Here is a 16,863-nt window from a genome sequence, read left to right on the forward strand (position 1 = left end):
GTTCTCAATACCAGGCCAATAATGTTCGTTTTACCACACCATAGTATTTTGTACTGACATTTAAATGAGCCATAATAATACTCAGAGAAGCCCTTCTGGGCCCTCCTACCATCCTCCCATGGGGCCGTGCCAGTCACCGCTCCGGCTCCTAGAGATGCCTCCTGAGGCCGCGTGCTACTGAGAAGTGTGGCTCAGACCGCAGCAGGGCAGAGGGCCGCACGACCGAGCAGGGAGCCATCCTTTGGGGGTAAAATCGAGGCTGTACAGTCCTGATGACCAGCAGGAAGACAGCAGTGTTTGTTGGCTACGTGGGGATCCTGAAGGGAAAGGTAGGGAGCTGGCCGCCGGATCCCAGGGAGCAAAGAGTGGGCTGAACACAGGACGGCGGTAGCTCTTGTGTCCCCCCTCCACCCCCGCCCCGGGCTCCTCACATACCACTTGGTGCTAGATGACAAGCTGCAATTAAGTAAAGTGCTAAAGTTACAAGTTGTTCTAAACACTCTTCAACAAAGACTATTCTGTGAAAAGGAACCCCAGGCGGTTATAAAGCTTTTTTTTTTTTTTTTTTTCTGTGTAGAAACCATAAGGTTTGCATCCAAGAATGTGCTGTCTGTTTGAGGCTGGCCTTTATTCTTTCAGTCGGGTGCCAGTGGCATGCATTTCAAATGAGCAGTTGTCTGTGGCCCCAGAGTCTGTGGCCGGGGCATATCTAATCAGGTTAAGCAGCCGTTCATCCCAGCTGTCAGCTCTCTGGAAATCAGAACAGTATCTGCAACCACACACAACTCAAATAGAAGGTTGGCACTTGGAGCCCTGAGTCCGACTCCTCCCTGACCTTACTGCGGTGGCCCCTGGTTTTTCTTTTCCTATGTGACTCCATACAACAGTAGCGAAGCTATTTTAGGGATTCAAACAGCTAATTGCAGATTTCCATCAAGGCCAGCCTCTCCGAACACAGGTTTGGAGAGCACGTTGGTGGTCTCTTCTTGTGGGGATGGTTTTGGCTTCTTTGCCCTGTGAAGTGGCTCATCCACACCCCGGACCCACAAAGCTGTTAATTGGAGGCTCTTCCATGTAGGCCGCTTGGTTCTGGGGGTGAGGGATTTGGTGGAATTTAGTGTGAAAAAGCATGTGATGTTTTCTTGGCCCTGAACGCATGGCTAGAAGGGCGTTTAAAAGTCATCGAGTTGGCCTGCTTGCCGAACAGATGAAGAAACCGCAGTTCAGAGAGTCCCATGGCCACAGAGGCAGAGGTGGGATGAAGACTCGGGGTGTCCAGACTTCCTTCCTGGTGCTCTGTGTTCTGAGATGTCCACACAACTCCATCATGTTGCTTAAGCTTAAAGGAAGCATTAAAGGGGCCTAAGGCCAGGTTTAAATCCAGCTCCCCTTCCCCTGCTTTCCGACACATAAGGCCTGCCTATCAGATAGGTCAAGTAATTAAACTTGCATAGCTCCTGACACTTTGCAAGTGTCCCCTTGACACTGCTTGATGGGCCTGTTCCTAATTAACAACATGCGGCTCCTTCCATTGAGGGAGGTTCTGCAGACTGTCCCCCTGGGAGGAACTGCGCCAGAAGCTGACTTTCATGCAGTGACTCCCTCCCTTCCTAAGTACTTCCTGGCATTTCTGAGAAGCAGTCTCCCCAGGGTTAGTGGGACACAGTCCGGAGAAAGCTGGGAACATAGGGGGATCAGAGATATTCAGGAGACAGAGATCTGTCATTTTTCATCAAGAGACTATAAAGATCTTCTATTCCAACGAAAATAAGAACTTTGAATTATGTTTCTCCCTTTCCTTTAGAACAGAGTGGATGTGCAAGTGAACATGCTTGCCTAAAGTAGCTCGCATGTCTCTATCCCCCACCCTGAAGGTATGCTGCCCAGAGCAGCTGGCAAGGGCTTGCGAAGGTCTTTCTTCCTTCCTCCAGGGAAAAGTGTTGCTTTCATGAGAGAAAGGACAGGCTCCTCCCTTGCTTGCTCCAGCCTCTCCCACTGACCTGGAGATGTCGGGATGGAGAGTTTATCCCTTTGCCCAAGCAAAAACCGGCCTTCTAAAATACGTGGGAAAAGTTGGAACTTTGTGGCCATTTTGCCAGATCTTTGAGGAAGATTAAAAGTATGAAGCACTACATGAAAAGAAATGACAACAGACAGAAAATCATGACACTGATTATTTAGAGTCAGAGTTGGAAAAAAGAAAATTTGGAGACTTCAAAGATTTTTCTCCCTTTTTCTCTAACTTTTGTCTTAGTCCATTCAGTCAGCTCTAACAAAATACCATAGTTTGGATACTTTATAAACATTGAATATTTATTTCTCACAGTTCTGGAGGCTGGGAAGTCCAAGACAAGGTGCTGGCAGGTTTGTTGTCTGGGGAGGCCCCACTTCCTGGGTCAAAGACGGTCATCTTTTTGTTCTAACCTCATATCTCTTGGGCTTCCTTTATAAGAGCACTAATCTCATTTATGAGGGCTCTACCCTCATGACCTAATCACCCCAAAAGCCCCACCTCCTAACACTATCAGCGACTAAGATTTCAACATGTGAATTCAGAGTAGGGGGGGGCCATAAACAATCAGACCATGGCAGGGTTCCTCTCTCAAAGAGAACATTAAGTCCAGTTAATACAGTAAATGTCTTTATTTTACTATGATACTAAAGTCCTTCACTAGTCTTAATTCTCTGCTAGATCCTCATCTCTGATTTCTTTCAATTTTCAAAGAATATGGTCAGCATAGAGGTTAAATTTTAAAAAAATTTTAAATATTAGTCAACCCAATTCAACATCTTTAAGATATTTTTTTTAAATTTAATTTATTTATTTGACAGAGAGAGATCACAAGTAGGCAGAGAGGCAGGCAGAGAGAGAGAGGAGGAAGCAGGCTCCCTAACGAGCAGAGAGCCCGATGCGGGACTCGATCCCAGGACCCTGAGATCATGACCTGAGCCGAAGGCAGAGGCTTAACCCACTGAGCCACCCAGGCACCCCCAACATCTTTCTTTAAAATGACATCACATAATCCCTATTATGAAGTAACTCATGAAGAAAAGGATGGTTCAAAACCAGAAAATCCATCAATATAACTGCTCATATTCATGGATAAAGGACGAAAGGAATCGCATTATCACTTCATCCTAGTTGCAAAAGAAGCACTTTCTAAATGTCAACACTTACTTATGTTCATAAAATAAAATCTATGCTATAGGCTGAATTGAGTGCACCCCCTCAAGCCCCAAATTCATATTTTGAAATTCTAACCCCCAAGGGGATGGCATGGGGGGGGGGGTCTTTGGGAGGTGATTAGGCCTCATGGCTCCATCCTCATTAATGGGATTAATGCCTTTATGGAAAGGCTCCAGAGTCACCCCTTGCCCCTTTCACCACTAGAGGACAAAGTGAGAAGTTGGTGGTCTGCAATCTGAAGAAGGCTTTCGCCAGAACCTGACCACACTGGCATCCTGATCTTGCACTTCCACTCTCCAAAACTTTGAGAAGTGAATTCCTGTTGTTCATTAGCTCCCCAGTCAATGGTAATTTGTTAGAACGGCCTAAAAGAACTAAGACAATCTCTTTACAAAGAAGAAATAGATGGGTATTTCGTCCACTTAATAAAGGTCAGCTACATCAAAAGCTATAGTAAACATCACGTTTAAACTTTGGGGATCCCCTTTAATATTGGAACAAAACAAGGATCTCACTACTGCTGCTATTGCTTAACAAAGAATTGGTCCTGGTAAAAACTATAAGTGACCTCTCCTTCCCCCACCTCCCAAAATCCACAATGGAGTAAGACAATAATAAGAAAAGGCATAAAAATTAGCAGAGAAGAAATACCTGTTCTTACATGCAAATAAGAAAAAACAAATCAGCAAACTCATAGAACTGATAAGGATATCTGGTAAGGTTACTAGAGACAAGTTTAACTTATAAAAATATCAACTAATAACATTCTTTCTAGGTTGGCAATAGGCAACTAAAGATATGAGAAAAAACAAAATATTATTATTATTAACCAAAAAACAGAAGTATCCAGAATTTAATTTAAAAAATACACCATGGAAGGGGCACCTGGGTGGCTCAGTCACTTAAGCTTCTGACTCTTGATTTTGGCTCAGGTCATGATCTCAGGTTCATGAGATCAAGCTGAGCACTGGAGTCACTGGGTTTCTCTTTGCCCCTCCTCCTGCTTACACAAGTGTGCACATGCATGCACACACTCTCTCTAAATAAATAAAACCTGAAAAAGAAAAAAAATGAGGTCACCTGTGTGGCTCAGTTAGTTAAGTGTCTGCCTTCAGCTTTGGGATCTAGTCCAATGTAGGACTCCCTGCTCAGCAGGGAGTCTGGTCCTCACTCTGCCTTTCCTCCTACTAGTTCTCTCAAATAAATAAAATAAAATCTTTTTAAAAACTTTAAAAAAGGGAATACATCATGGAAGAAAATGAAAGTTCATCTAAGAGATGCCAAATAAAATTTAAATAACTGGGAAAGATAGTCCATATATTTAGATGGGATTGCAAAACATTATAAGGTTGAAATATCTTTCCTAAATAATGTGTGACTTTAGTACAATCCTACTATAAAAATTCATTGCATATTTTGAGAAACTCAATATATTTATTTTAAAATTTTTATGGAAACACAGAGGTCAACAAATAATTTTGTTAACAAAACACAAGCAAAAAGGAGAAATCTATCTTACCAAACATTAATATATATCAGTAAACTTTACAAAGGAAACCCAGATATGAAAAAAGGGGCAAAAGATGTGAATGGGCAATTTACAGAAAAGGGGGCTCAAATGGCTGAGGAAGCCATTGATCCATGTGGAAAGATGCTCAAACTCGGCAGAAACCAGAGGAATCCAAATCAAATCAATAGTAATGTATCACTTCACTTCACTGGGATGCCGACATCGAAAAGTTGGATAATGCCAAAGTTGCATGGGTCTGGGGAAATAGGGAATTAGTGTCCCACTACTGGAAATGCAGTTAGGTGCACTCATGCTGAAAAGCTACCTGGGAATACTCAGTCAATGAAATGTGTTTCTGCCCCATGTCCCAGCCATCTCCTCTTTCACCTGTAGCGCAGGGAATTCATCCTCTAGGCCCATAAGGGAGTCGGTAGGAGAATGCTCACCACAGACGGTTTGTGGGAGTGGGAGGTAGAGGAAATCCCTGTGTAGACAATGAGGGGAAATCTCGCTACGGAGTACTGTGTCGCTGAGAAGTAAGGTGTGTTGTGATATATCTTAAGAATATGGTGATTCGTCAGGGGAGGGGGTGGAATAAGAAAGAGAATAAGGTTCATAGGGCCATGTCATTTATACAAATATTTGCACGCTTAAATATCACACTGGTACTTAGAAGTATATATACAAATAAAACACATTAGAGTGGTTGCCAACAGGGAGAGAAGAATGGGGAAGAGAAGTGGGGCATCAGCGGAACCAGGGCTGGGCCCTGCAGACTGACCAGTGACCAAGTGCTGTGAGAGGAGCATTGTGCTCTGCAGCTGTAGTCCATGTAAAGGTGTAAGAGCAAGAGAATTCACCGCATCTAAAAGAAAGTTCTATGCCTCCCATCTATTTTGACATTGTACACATGCAAATTTGGGAGTGATTTATTCTCCCAAAGAGATGTTGGTGCGTCTAGGAGGATTTGACACATTAGATCTGACAGATTCTGGCTATGATTAACTATGTCTCCAGCACTTTGCCTGCTTCCATTATGTTTTAGGGATAACTGAGGCCTAAGATAGTTTGAGAGTTGGTAGTTGGAAAACAATGCTTTGTTAAGCATAAAATTTATAGCAAATGTTGGTCATTTTGAGAGGGTTTAACACCAAACAGATAAATTGGAGAAAGAAGTAGAAGTCCTCACTTGAAGACTGCTATGAAGGAAAGAGAAATAAAAGAACAATAATAGGAGATATAACATTGGGATGGACAGAAATTTATATTGTTCAAGTTTTACTGATCTTAAAATTTTGCCCTGGAGAAATACTATTTCAACATTTCTTTCTACATCTTGTTAAGTTCCTTTTCTGTAAAAGGAATTATCCTTACACTAATTCATTTCCTTCTCTAACAACCCTATGAATGAGATATTGTAAACTTTACAGAAGAAAAAACCTGAAGCACAGAGAGGTTCAGTTACTTTCCCTGAGCCATGAAGGCAGAAAATAGAGAAGGACTCAACCCAGACATGGCTGGCTCTTTCCCATGCTATATACCAAAAGGTATTTGAGATTAACTATGCTTGTAAAGAGACTTTTGACATTATAGTATGGTATGCAGGGTTCAGTGCAGGAAAACAGAAACTACTCTGTATTTTTAAGTGGAATGGGATTTAATACCATGAAGTTGTTGCTTAGGAAATCTTTGTAAGAGTTGGAGGGGCAAGCTCGCAGCTGGACGACCAGAAAGGACTCCCAGAACATTGGAGAAATGAACTGCCAATCAGGAAGATGGGAGAAGGTAGATCAGAAGATCAGAAACCACGTCAGTAAGGGAACCAGAAATCAGGAAACCAGACCAGGAAGCTGTTATCATCACCAGTATTGCTGGTAAATACCCAAGAATCTAGTTATCAGACAATGGAAAGCTGGTTTCAGCCAGTGCAGTTCTTTGAATGGTTTTCCAAAACCATGTAAATGGAATTGGACCCTGTATCTTTATAATCTTCCTTACCAGCAGAAAACAGCCAAATGCTTCTGGAAGGAGGCATCTGTCTCATTTCTGCACCCAATGATAGAGCTTAACTGTCATCTAAAACTCTGCCTGAAAGGGAGTCTTGGAAGTGAAGTTTCTGGTCTCCCAGACTTTGTAGTATGGGACACCCACTAGAAAGTTGCGTTATGGATGGTGAGTCCAGCAAGGCATAATATTTATTTGAAACTCAGAGGTCATGCCACTAGAAGTAAGAAAGTCAATGAACTAACTTCTTAAACTCAAGAATGTAATCCCTGCCTGAATCCTGTAAAACCATCATCATCTATTATCACCTGCTAGCAACATATCAAATAAAATAGACTTTATCAAATAAAATAAAACAGTAACTAAGAAATAGTCATCCTCAGTGTTGATCCAAGTGGAACCTCTAGAAATAAAAGGTACAGAAGTACAGTCATTAAGAAAAAAAAAAAGAACAAAAAATCTAGAACCTCAATTATTGGTTAGACTGCAGATTAGATAGTTGAAGAAAGAATTGGTGCACTGGGAAACAGGTTGAAGAAATTACTCAGATTGGAGTCCAGAGACACATGGAGCTGTAAATGGGGCTAACAATAACAAACCATGTTTGGTTTTGGGAACAAGTGTGGGCTGAGCCACCACAATGAAATAACAGAAAAACTGGACAAAGTGCTCCTGTGACAGGCAGCAGCCAGTCCAGCAATGAGGTCATTGGTTTGGCTGGAGTCCTGAAGCAGACTGCCCACCTGGAGAAGGGGCAGTGTCCACCACCCTGAGCATCCCCTGGGGCCTGGAAGCACAGTTGGGGATCTCTCGTCAGCCCGTAGGAGCCCCCTCCCCACTCCCTGGCTCATTTCCATAGGAACTTGACTACTACCAAAGAAGCAGCTTGAGCAAATGAGCAAGGTGGATGAAGGTTACTCCTCAGACATGTTTTGAGGCCTGGGGGTCAAAGACAGGGTTTGTTTAAATTACCCTCTGTAGGAGAGCCTTCCACAAGGGCCTCTGGGGCCTCCAGGATGGAACCCTGGCTCCTTGGGCACTGCTCAGGGTCGACCATGCTTGGTTTACGAGTAACACTCTGTGTGAAACATTCTTCATTCACGTCTCACCACTTGACACTCTGGGCTCACTGACCACACTCAAGTCCTGCTCCTCCCCTCTTCCTGGTAGACTGTCTCAGGGGCTTTGTGAGGATAAAACACATAGAAACATGCAGGTGTCCTAGAACTAACAGCTCTTATTGGGAGATGGGCAGAATAAAGCAGTGGTGGTTACGAGCCCGTCTTTAGAGTTGGGCAGTCTGGGTTTGAATTCCAGTTTTTAATTCTTAAAAAAAAAGAAAAATTGAATCTCTCAGTGCCTCAGTTTCCTCATCTGTCAAAGGGGGATAAAAAAAATGCCTACTCCCTGAGCTTGTTATGAGGATGAAGTAAGGCAAGGTGAGTAAAGAGCGTAGCACCAAGTTGGCACAGGACAGCCTCTGTACATAGAGGGTTCAATGACAACGGTGATCATGTTCCTTAAGGAAACTGAAGCTTTGGGAGGTAAAGTAACCTGTCCAAGGTCACCTCACCAGTAAATGGCAGAACTGGATCTGGAACCAGGTTTCCTGACTCTCCCTTAGGAGCTCTTGCCCAGCTCCTGACCCCGGCCTTAGAAACCCCTACCTCCACTCATGCCCAGCGTCTGAGAACTTGGTCTTTGTGAGGATAAGATGCAAGGACCTGTCTGGCATCCTGAAGATCTCTTACTCTGAGCCTGTAGAACCTGTCCGCACCCAGGAGGCAGCATCTTGAGGCTGTTTCAGAAGAATGAACTTCCAGTTGGGGGAAGCTATCTTGCAAGAGAATTGGGTCTTTAACGGGGAATATTCTCTTGAAAGGATAATGTGACTAGAAAGAGAAGGGAGCTGTGAGGGGGAGAAACAGAGCAAGCCTCTGGGCAAGGTGCTGACTGGCGTGGCGTGGGGTGGGGAGGCGGCTGAGGAGGAGCTGGAGGAGGCTTCTTGGCCCTGGGGCAGAGGCCAGGTAAGGGGCTCTGTGCTCAGCCCTCGCTCTGAGAGACTATCTCCTCACTCTGGGAAGCCAGCGGAAAGCTCTACCTGGTCTGTGCTCCTCGGATTGTTCCCAACTGCCACGTGGAACTGCCAACATTTTCCACATTAAGAACAAATCAAAAGAGATTTTTCACTGAGCATGAGTTAGTGGAAGGGAATGAGAGCAAATCAAATTCATACAAAAATAGAGGAAATTAATTTTTAAAAAGCCCAACCAAACACCCTGTAATTTTCAGTGATTTCCTTTCAGGGAAACTGACCACTGTCACTATAAACAAAGCAGAGAATAAATAAATAAAAAGGAAAAGAAGGTTGTGCTTTTTTCTTTTTGCCTCCCTGATGGATGGTTTATAGAGGCCTCAGGATAAAAGTCAGCCTCTAATTGGTCCCAGATGGCGCCCGCCTCTGCCCCTGCTTCAGTGTTTCCCTGTGCCTCAGTCCAGGCTTGCCAGGCATGCTGGTGGTAACAGGAGCTGGACCCTCATCCCCCGGCGGCGGCTGCGGCCAGAGGGAGATGGGCCATAGAAAGTCAAGGTCACAGAAACCTCGTTACCACCGTGGAAATGACAGGCCGCCGGAGCCGGTGCCTGCGTCTGGCCCTAGGAGGGGCACGCCTTTCTCTGGCGGTCCCATTGCCGAGGAGAAGGCCTGGCTGGGCAGGGAGCGCTGGTCCTTCCGATGCCCCACCGGTATTGTGGGGTTGGGAGAAGCTACTAGAAGCGGGCTCCCACCCTTTGTGAAATGACACGGGGGTTTGTCACAGTTACAGCAACCATCTCATGGCATCTCTGTTTCTGTGGGATTGGGGATGAGGTCGGCATGGACTGCCCTCAGCTGGCATTGCTGTCTCAGTCGGCACGACACCCCTCTGCTGCCTCAGGCTTCCTGGAGCATGTGACCAGGGCAGTGGCTCTGGAAGTGTCTTCCCTCTCCTTTCCCCTCCCCCACCCTCAGCCCAGGAATGAAGTCCAGAATGCCATGGGAGTGGGTCCCGTCCAGACTCCTCAACAACTAGAATTTAGCAAAAATGGGAGCTGGACGTGTAGCTAGATTCTAAACCTCTATTCTCACCATCTTGGCTTCTCTACTGACTATATTTTAGGGACTCTGGTATTTTCTTTCTTTCTTTTTCCTTTTCTTTTTGCAAGAGCAGACATTCTATTTGTACATGAGAAGACATAAGCCTTTCTCTATGAAGAATTTGAAAATAACTTTTCATTGCTGAATCTCTCTTGCAAAACAAATATCATGATGAGTTGGGGTAAATGAATCAGAAACAGATGGATAAAATTTATCTGCAATACACAGAATTCCAACCCAGAGGGAAGGGGTGGGGAAGGTAGCCTTTGGGGTTTCCATGATCCCAAATACAAGGAATGGGGCTTGAACCACTTGACTGATCCAACTAGCTAATCTGGGGGCACCCAGTCCAGCATCAACACAGACGTGTGTGCAGCTCTCCAAGGAGCACGGTTATCAAGAACACAGAGCTGCTATCAAGTTTCTAAAACGTGGCTTCTGAAAATAAGCTGTTCTAATTTACAGTATATCTTCTCCTAACTACTCCCCTGGAGCACATGGCCCCATGGAAGATGGAAATTATTTTGGAGATAACCAGTTTTTGGGTTTGGCATCCATTCTGCAACAGTTACATGTGTGGAAAGAGGCCCTGATTGGTGGGGTGGGCGTGTGCTGGGTAGGGGGTTGAGAGGAGAGTGGGGCAGGGGCACACATCAGTGGTTTCAACAAGAATGCAAAAATACTATATTTTGTGACAAAGTTGCTCCAGGGAAAGCAGATTGTTCACAAATCGGTTACAGATTTCCCTGAAATATGTTGGGACTTCCATGCAGAAGAAAGGGAGTTCAGGGACCAAAGGCATTTGGGGTTTTGCTGAGCTCAAAAACGGGCATGGAGCTGGAGACAATGACTGGTCCCAGCAGTGGTCCCCGGGCCAGTCCTCACCCTTCCTACAAGCACGGCCATGCTAGTCACATGTCTGCAGGGTGGCTTTGCAGGATTCTCAAGAGAGGCCGCTGTCCCCTGTTCCCCAGTCTGCCCTGTGGGGTTGTTAGTCTTTCCATAACCCAATCTGAACACATGAAGACCACCTCCACATAGCTATTTTCATCATTCTAAGAAGGAACCTGCTTTCCAGTTTAGGACATGGTGTTCTGAAAATGACACCAACTTGAAAAGTGACTGTGGATCAGTTTGTCTTAAATTTAATATTCGACCAAAAATTTCTGATATTCAATCACAGACCCAACTGTGGTACTTCCCAGAAAATCAAAGGCATTAATTAATTTATTAATTCACCCTTAACACTTCTGAAATGGGACTCTGTTTTATCTTGATATCCTTAGTTTGGCAAGGGGCAGTGGCATCTACTCACGCTGGATATCTCAGGTTCCTCCTTGATTCAAGTTCCTTCTTTCTCGTTCCTTATGTCTGGTCCAATGGGAGCCCTGGAGGTTCAAGTAGAATCCATACACTGCTACTGTCCCCCTCCAGGCCACCAACATCTTCTGTGCGGACAACCTTAATCACCTCCAAGATTATCTCCACTATTTCCACTCACTGTCCCTCCTGTCCTTTCATTCCTCCTCCTCCACACAGGTGCCCCAGGGACCATTTTCTTCTCAAAATGGAATTCAGATCATGATGCATTTTATGCATTTCTCTGCATAAAACTTTGTGGCTTCCTATGGTAGTTAAAATTAAATCCAAACTTCTCACCGTGACCTTTAAGACCCTGCACGAGCCAACCTTTGCCTCCCTCAGCTACCTTCCATGTTCCCCTCTGCACTCTGCTCCATCTTCCCTGGAGTCCAGCTCCACAATCCCCTCTCAGACCCCTGCCCCCATTTCAAGTCCCTCACAGACACATATCACTGGTCCCTTCTATTGCTGCCTTTGGATCTCACAGCTTAAACGTCTTCTCCTATTTGTTCATAGATAATGATCCAAAACCCCAAGAGCTTAATGTAAGTTAGCCATCAATTAGAGTAGAAAATAGAAATGTTTTCTGGCTCTAGATCTGATGTTCAGTCTCTGACCCTTGTTAACACAAGGATGAAGACTGGCATGTGTGAGCACATACATTAACACACAACACATGAGTTAACTAATACCTGATCCTGGCAAGGACTTTCCTGGTGAAGAAGGCTGATAGGAACAGGGCTGGAGTTCATGAACAAACCCTACAATGAAAAAACCAACTATAACTCTGGACCCTCCTAGCCCAGGAAACCCTGCCATGGTTGTCCTGTGAGCAAAGGCCTCTCCCCTCTCTCCTGATAGGAAGATGAGAACCCTAGGACACCTACTGGGTTGGTGATACGTAATTGGTGAGCATGAGCATTTCACTGCACCGGGTAGGCAGTACAGTGACAACTATCCAGACTGATTCTCTGGAGCATGAAGAGGAGTAAAAGAACACAAGAGGAAGGTCTTATTTAGGACACAAGAGGGCAGAGGGAGGCTCTTAGGGCATTTGGGTCTCTCTTCCATTACTTATTCCCATTACACAACAATGCAAGCTCTCCTGGAAACTTTTAGACATTATAGAAAATTTAGATCTAGGAAGAACAAATCTAGAGTACCCTAATATAAAGACAACTATTGCTGTATTTTTTAAAGACTGATTTATTTTGGAGAGAGAGAGAGTGTGTGTGCACATGAGCAGGGGAGGGGCAGAGGGAGAGGAGAGAGAGAAAATCTCAAGCAGCCTCCCCACTGAGCACGGAGCCTGAGGCAGGGCTAGGTCTCATGACCCTGAGGTCATGTCCTGGGCCAAATCAAGAGCTGGACATTCAACTGACTGAGCTACCCAGACACCCCAGCTACTGCTATTTTGATGTTTTTATTCTGACCTTTTCTCTGTGCAGGTTTTTGGTGGTGGTGGTGGTATACGCTTCCATAGCAGTCATCATGCTGTTATCTATAGTTTTCTGTCCTGCTTTTTCCGTGAAAAGCAGTTATTAGATAATAACAGTTATTCACTGTTATTAGAGGAATGGATATACCCAAGATTCAGTTTGTCTTTCCTCTATGAGTGGGAATTTATCTGTAATAGTTATTACACATAAAGCAATGATTCACAACTTTTATATAAAGATTTAGGACAACTTGTCAGGATTAGATGGATTCTGTAAGATGGGCTAGCTACTTTAACCTACAACTTCACATTTATTTAGTTCATTGTGGTCTGTAATAATTTTTAAATCTCTCTTGATCTCCTTTTGTTTTCTCTTAGATTCTCTATCAAGGAACTTCAAAGAGTTGCAGGAGTTCTCATCAGTCTGTAAGTGCAATACCTATCACACTTACAGCAAAATCAATCCTTTCTCCCATTCTTCCGAGGCACACAACCAAATCCATTTCCCAGTTTCCCTTGCTGGGAAAGATGTGTCCCATGGTTGAGTTTTATCCATTGGAATATGAGATGAAGTGAGCCACCCTGCTTACAGGCCTGGTCATAGTCTCCCATGTATGACCCACCACATTTTTGTCCTTCCAGCAACTGGATGAACAGGCTCCAGAGGATGACAGAGCCATGAGATAGTACGAGCCTGGGTCCCTGAATGACAGGGAGGAGAATCACCCTGCCTTTCTGAACAGCTGCCCAGAATTATTTATGTGGGTAAGAAATAAACTTGTATTGGGTCTATTTTTACAACAGTTACTCCATACCCGCAAATACAGGGTGCAAATACAGCCCCGCCAACATTAAAATCCCACTTTGTTCCAAGTCCCTAATAGTATGAGTGTAGGACCTTATCCCCCTCACCCAGGTATTTCTGGAGGTCCTGGGCTTATGTGTGCACAGAAACAGTTCTGCTCACCCCATCCACCAATCACCAAAGAATCCTCTCTCCTTCTGCATGGTGAATAAAGTACAAGAGCTATTGGCCCCCCAGGGGTGTGGCCTTGGAGCTCACAGCTGGAGACGTTCTCTGAGATCCTCATAGCTAGGTACTATCAAAGGTTCCACCTGGCCAAAGGGTTGAGGCACCTCACCGGAGCTGTCCTCTTGGATGGGGTCCTGGGAACAGGTAGAACCCACAGGCAGCTAGATGGAGCTAGAAAGTTCTGAAGGGCATTGCCTAAGGTAAATACAAGGATAATCAAAGGAGAGTTCTCCGTAAGCCTCCTTATGGAGAGACATGGTGTAGAGAGCAATGACAGTCAGAGATAGCTGGCAGGGCAGCAGGGTGAAGCAAAGGTGGAATGGCACATTTTGAATGTCTAGGAGCTCGAGAATAGGGCCTATGGTCCTACTCATGGGGTCTTGCAATGTGCCAAATCTGTTTAAATATGTGCTACAAAATTATAAGGCCTATTTCCTGAGCTGCCTAATTAAGGGGGAAAAAAACCCCACATCAATGACTGGGTCATAAAAAAGCTTCCTCTGTGCCACTGTTCTTGCTAAGAAGCCTCTTGCTCTGTGATGGTCCCACCTGGATAGCGCCAGTCTGCCTCTGGCACACGTGGAGGTACAGGGAAGCGGGCACATCCCAGCTCCAGCAGCGCAGCCAATCCAGGGCTAATTCCTCACCTCCCTGGGCCCTCGAGTTCTGCTCTGTGATGGGGACAAAAGTGGAACCTGTCTCAGAGGTACTAGGAGGACTGAAAGGATTACAGCCTCAGTTACACATGCTGGAAGACAGCTATTGTTGTAAGATGCAGGCTTTCTCTGGCTGAATTCTGCAGTGCCACATACATAGAGACTATGACCTTATATTTACCAGACACCTGAACCAAGTACAGCAACTGTCCAATTTGGAGAGCACTTTTATGCTTTATTTTTATTCCATTTCAGGGTTTTTATTTTCATTAGAAAAATTTATACAGGTCCAATTATTTTTTTCAAACTAGAGCTTTTTTTTTTTTCTTTCTTTTTTTCCTGGGCTTTGGGAAAAATCTCTGGTTTGTTTAGAGACAAACTTTGAAAACTAGCATTTGGGTTGGTTTGGCTTTTAGTTGGAGAGAGCAGCTTGGGCTGATTTGGGTGCACAGTTTGGCTCAGTTCAAAGCCTGCCTGTGGAATTCTGATTCTCTCTCTGCTGCTTACCAGGGCATGCACCAGGGAGGACAGTGGTGCCCTGGGGACCAGCACAGCTGCATATCATGCAAGCTGCTGTGCCTTTGGCTCTGCATCGAAAAGCTACTTGAAAAGAGTGGCTCACGAGCATTTTGCAATGTGACCATTTTAGAGGTCTCAAAACCAAGCACCTCACATGGCAGGACCCTGACAGAGACAGTTTTGTTTTTGTTTCATAAGCACTATGTAAGTGCTTTACCCAAAGAACCCAGAGGCACTTGGAAGAGACAGCAGCAGAACCAGGTTTCAACCTCAAAGTCCAGCAGATTTCACGCTAAGTTCATGTCTACTAACGAATTCTAGCTTCCGGCCTCACACCGTTCGAGCATCACTGAATTTGTAGAAAATGTTGAAGTCATCCCCTGAAAAATTTCTTTTAGATCTATTTTCCCAACTACTTTGAACCAGAGAGGTTAAGTGAATTTCCAAGTCACCTGATAGCCCACGAGGGAACAAGAAATACCAGTGAGACTCCCGATGTCTGGTGTCCTGCGTTAGCCTCCAGAATTTCCTTATCTTCAAGAGGGTGTCTATGTATCTGAATGTGATCCTTCGGTTCTCTGGTAAGTCGATGGTAATCCAACACTCGAGTGGATAGTGTTTTCTCATTTTCTTTTGGGTGTCTCAAAAACTGAATAGAGATTCAGGTCCATGACACAGAAAAACAGTTCATAAATGAATGTGCTCTGATTTTATTTACATAGCTTCTTCAGGGATAATTATTTCCCCCTGAGAGCCAAGTTTCCCCAAGCTCCAAGTACAGGGGGAGGCCCATTACCAGTTAAGAACCCACACTTCGGTGGCTCTTGCTTCAGCCTGTTCAGGGAAAATCTTGGTCCCCCAAGGATTTCTGGGGGTCATCCTTGGAGACAGAGCCCATGGTCTGTGGAGAAAGAGCTCCCTCTTGTTTGGGGCTGTAAAAGTCTCCTACTGCAGTGCTGCCTCCAGATTTTGTTAGCAAGACATCTTCTGTTTGCCCTCAGACTTCTACCTTCCTAGGTCCCACCACATAGGAAATCTTGTGCATTTCAGAGGTGGCTGAAATCAGAGTCATAGCTTTCGAGCTCAATCCCTCTTCAGAACCATGGATTCCCTCCGACCCAGAGGGAGGATCTCCTCCTTCCCTAAACTGGGCCAAGCTGGCCCCATGGGACTGTCTTGTTTATGGAGCTGTGCTCTTCCAGGTGTTCCTTGCTCCTTTGGTTGCATGTTTCTAGCTTTCCAAACACATCCCAAGGAGTGCAAATTCCAATTGAGGCCTCCTCTGCTTGTCCTGATTAAGATAAATGGTGGCTGTGGGTAAACGAAGCTATCATGAACTTAGAGCTTAAGCTATCAGTTTATGAGATAGAGTTAAATCAGCCACATTAAATAAGTAATGAGAAAGAACACTGTAAACTCTAAGTGCTTTGCAGATAACAAACTGATTTGCCAAAAATCAGTTTGCCACATAATCTGCTTCCTGGTGTTTCCCATTTTACTTCAGTCCTTATTTGGAAGGGGTTGGAGGATCTGTGGCCCACTCCTGCCTTTGATCAGGCTGGATTACCTACCAACCAAAATCGTGTTTCTATTAACTACTTATAATGCTGACAATAATTCACACTGCATGAAATAATTCCACAGCCTTTGAGGGTTTATTTCTTGTTTTCAGTTCTAGTTTTGCTGAGGCTTTCTAAAGCCAATCCCCGAGCTGGCTTATGGGGTTCCAGAGATCCTGCTTTCAGAGCAACAGTGGTATCTTCCCCTGCCCTTCATCTTGTCCCACAATTGCCCTGTGTCCTGTCCTCAAAAACCCCTGGGAGCAAGTTCTCAACACATCCTCTCACACCATCATGGAACCTGCCAGCTTGGAGTGCAGCTGTCATTTCTGGAAAGTTCCAGGGATAAGATTTATTCTAACTGGGGTAGGCTGTCTGCAAAGTCGACAAATAACAATTTTTCACAGCCCCGAAGGTAGACTCTATTCTTCCGCCATTTGAATTGGGATTTTGTGGAAG

The 16,863-nt window shown here is 44.8% G+C and overlaps 1 long non-coding RNA gene across 1 annotated transcript; it reads left to right on the forward strand.

The window, feature by feature from the left end:
* The first annotated feature begins 157 nt into the window (after window positions 1-157).
* Window positions 158-15,492, forward strand: LOC123942052. Its single transcript, XR_006818386.1, has 3 exons — window positions 158-329; window positions 13,280-13,402; window positions 15,244-15,492. It is a non-coding gene; the product is annotated as an uncharacterized LOC123942052 (long non-coding RNA).
* The last annotated feature ends 1,371 nt before the right edge of the window (window positions 15,493-16,863 follow it).

This window comes from Meles meles, chromosome 5, assembly GCF_922984935.1.
Source record: "Meles meles chromosome 5, mMelMel3.1 paternal haplotype, whole genome shotgun sequence".
Classification (NCBI taxonomy): domain Eukaryota; kingdom Metazoa; phylum Chordata; class Mammalia; order Carnivora; family Mustelidae; genus Meles; species Meles meles.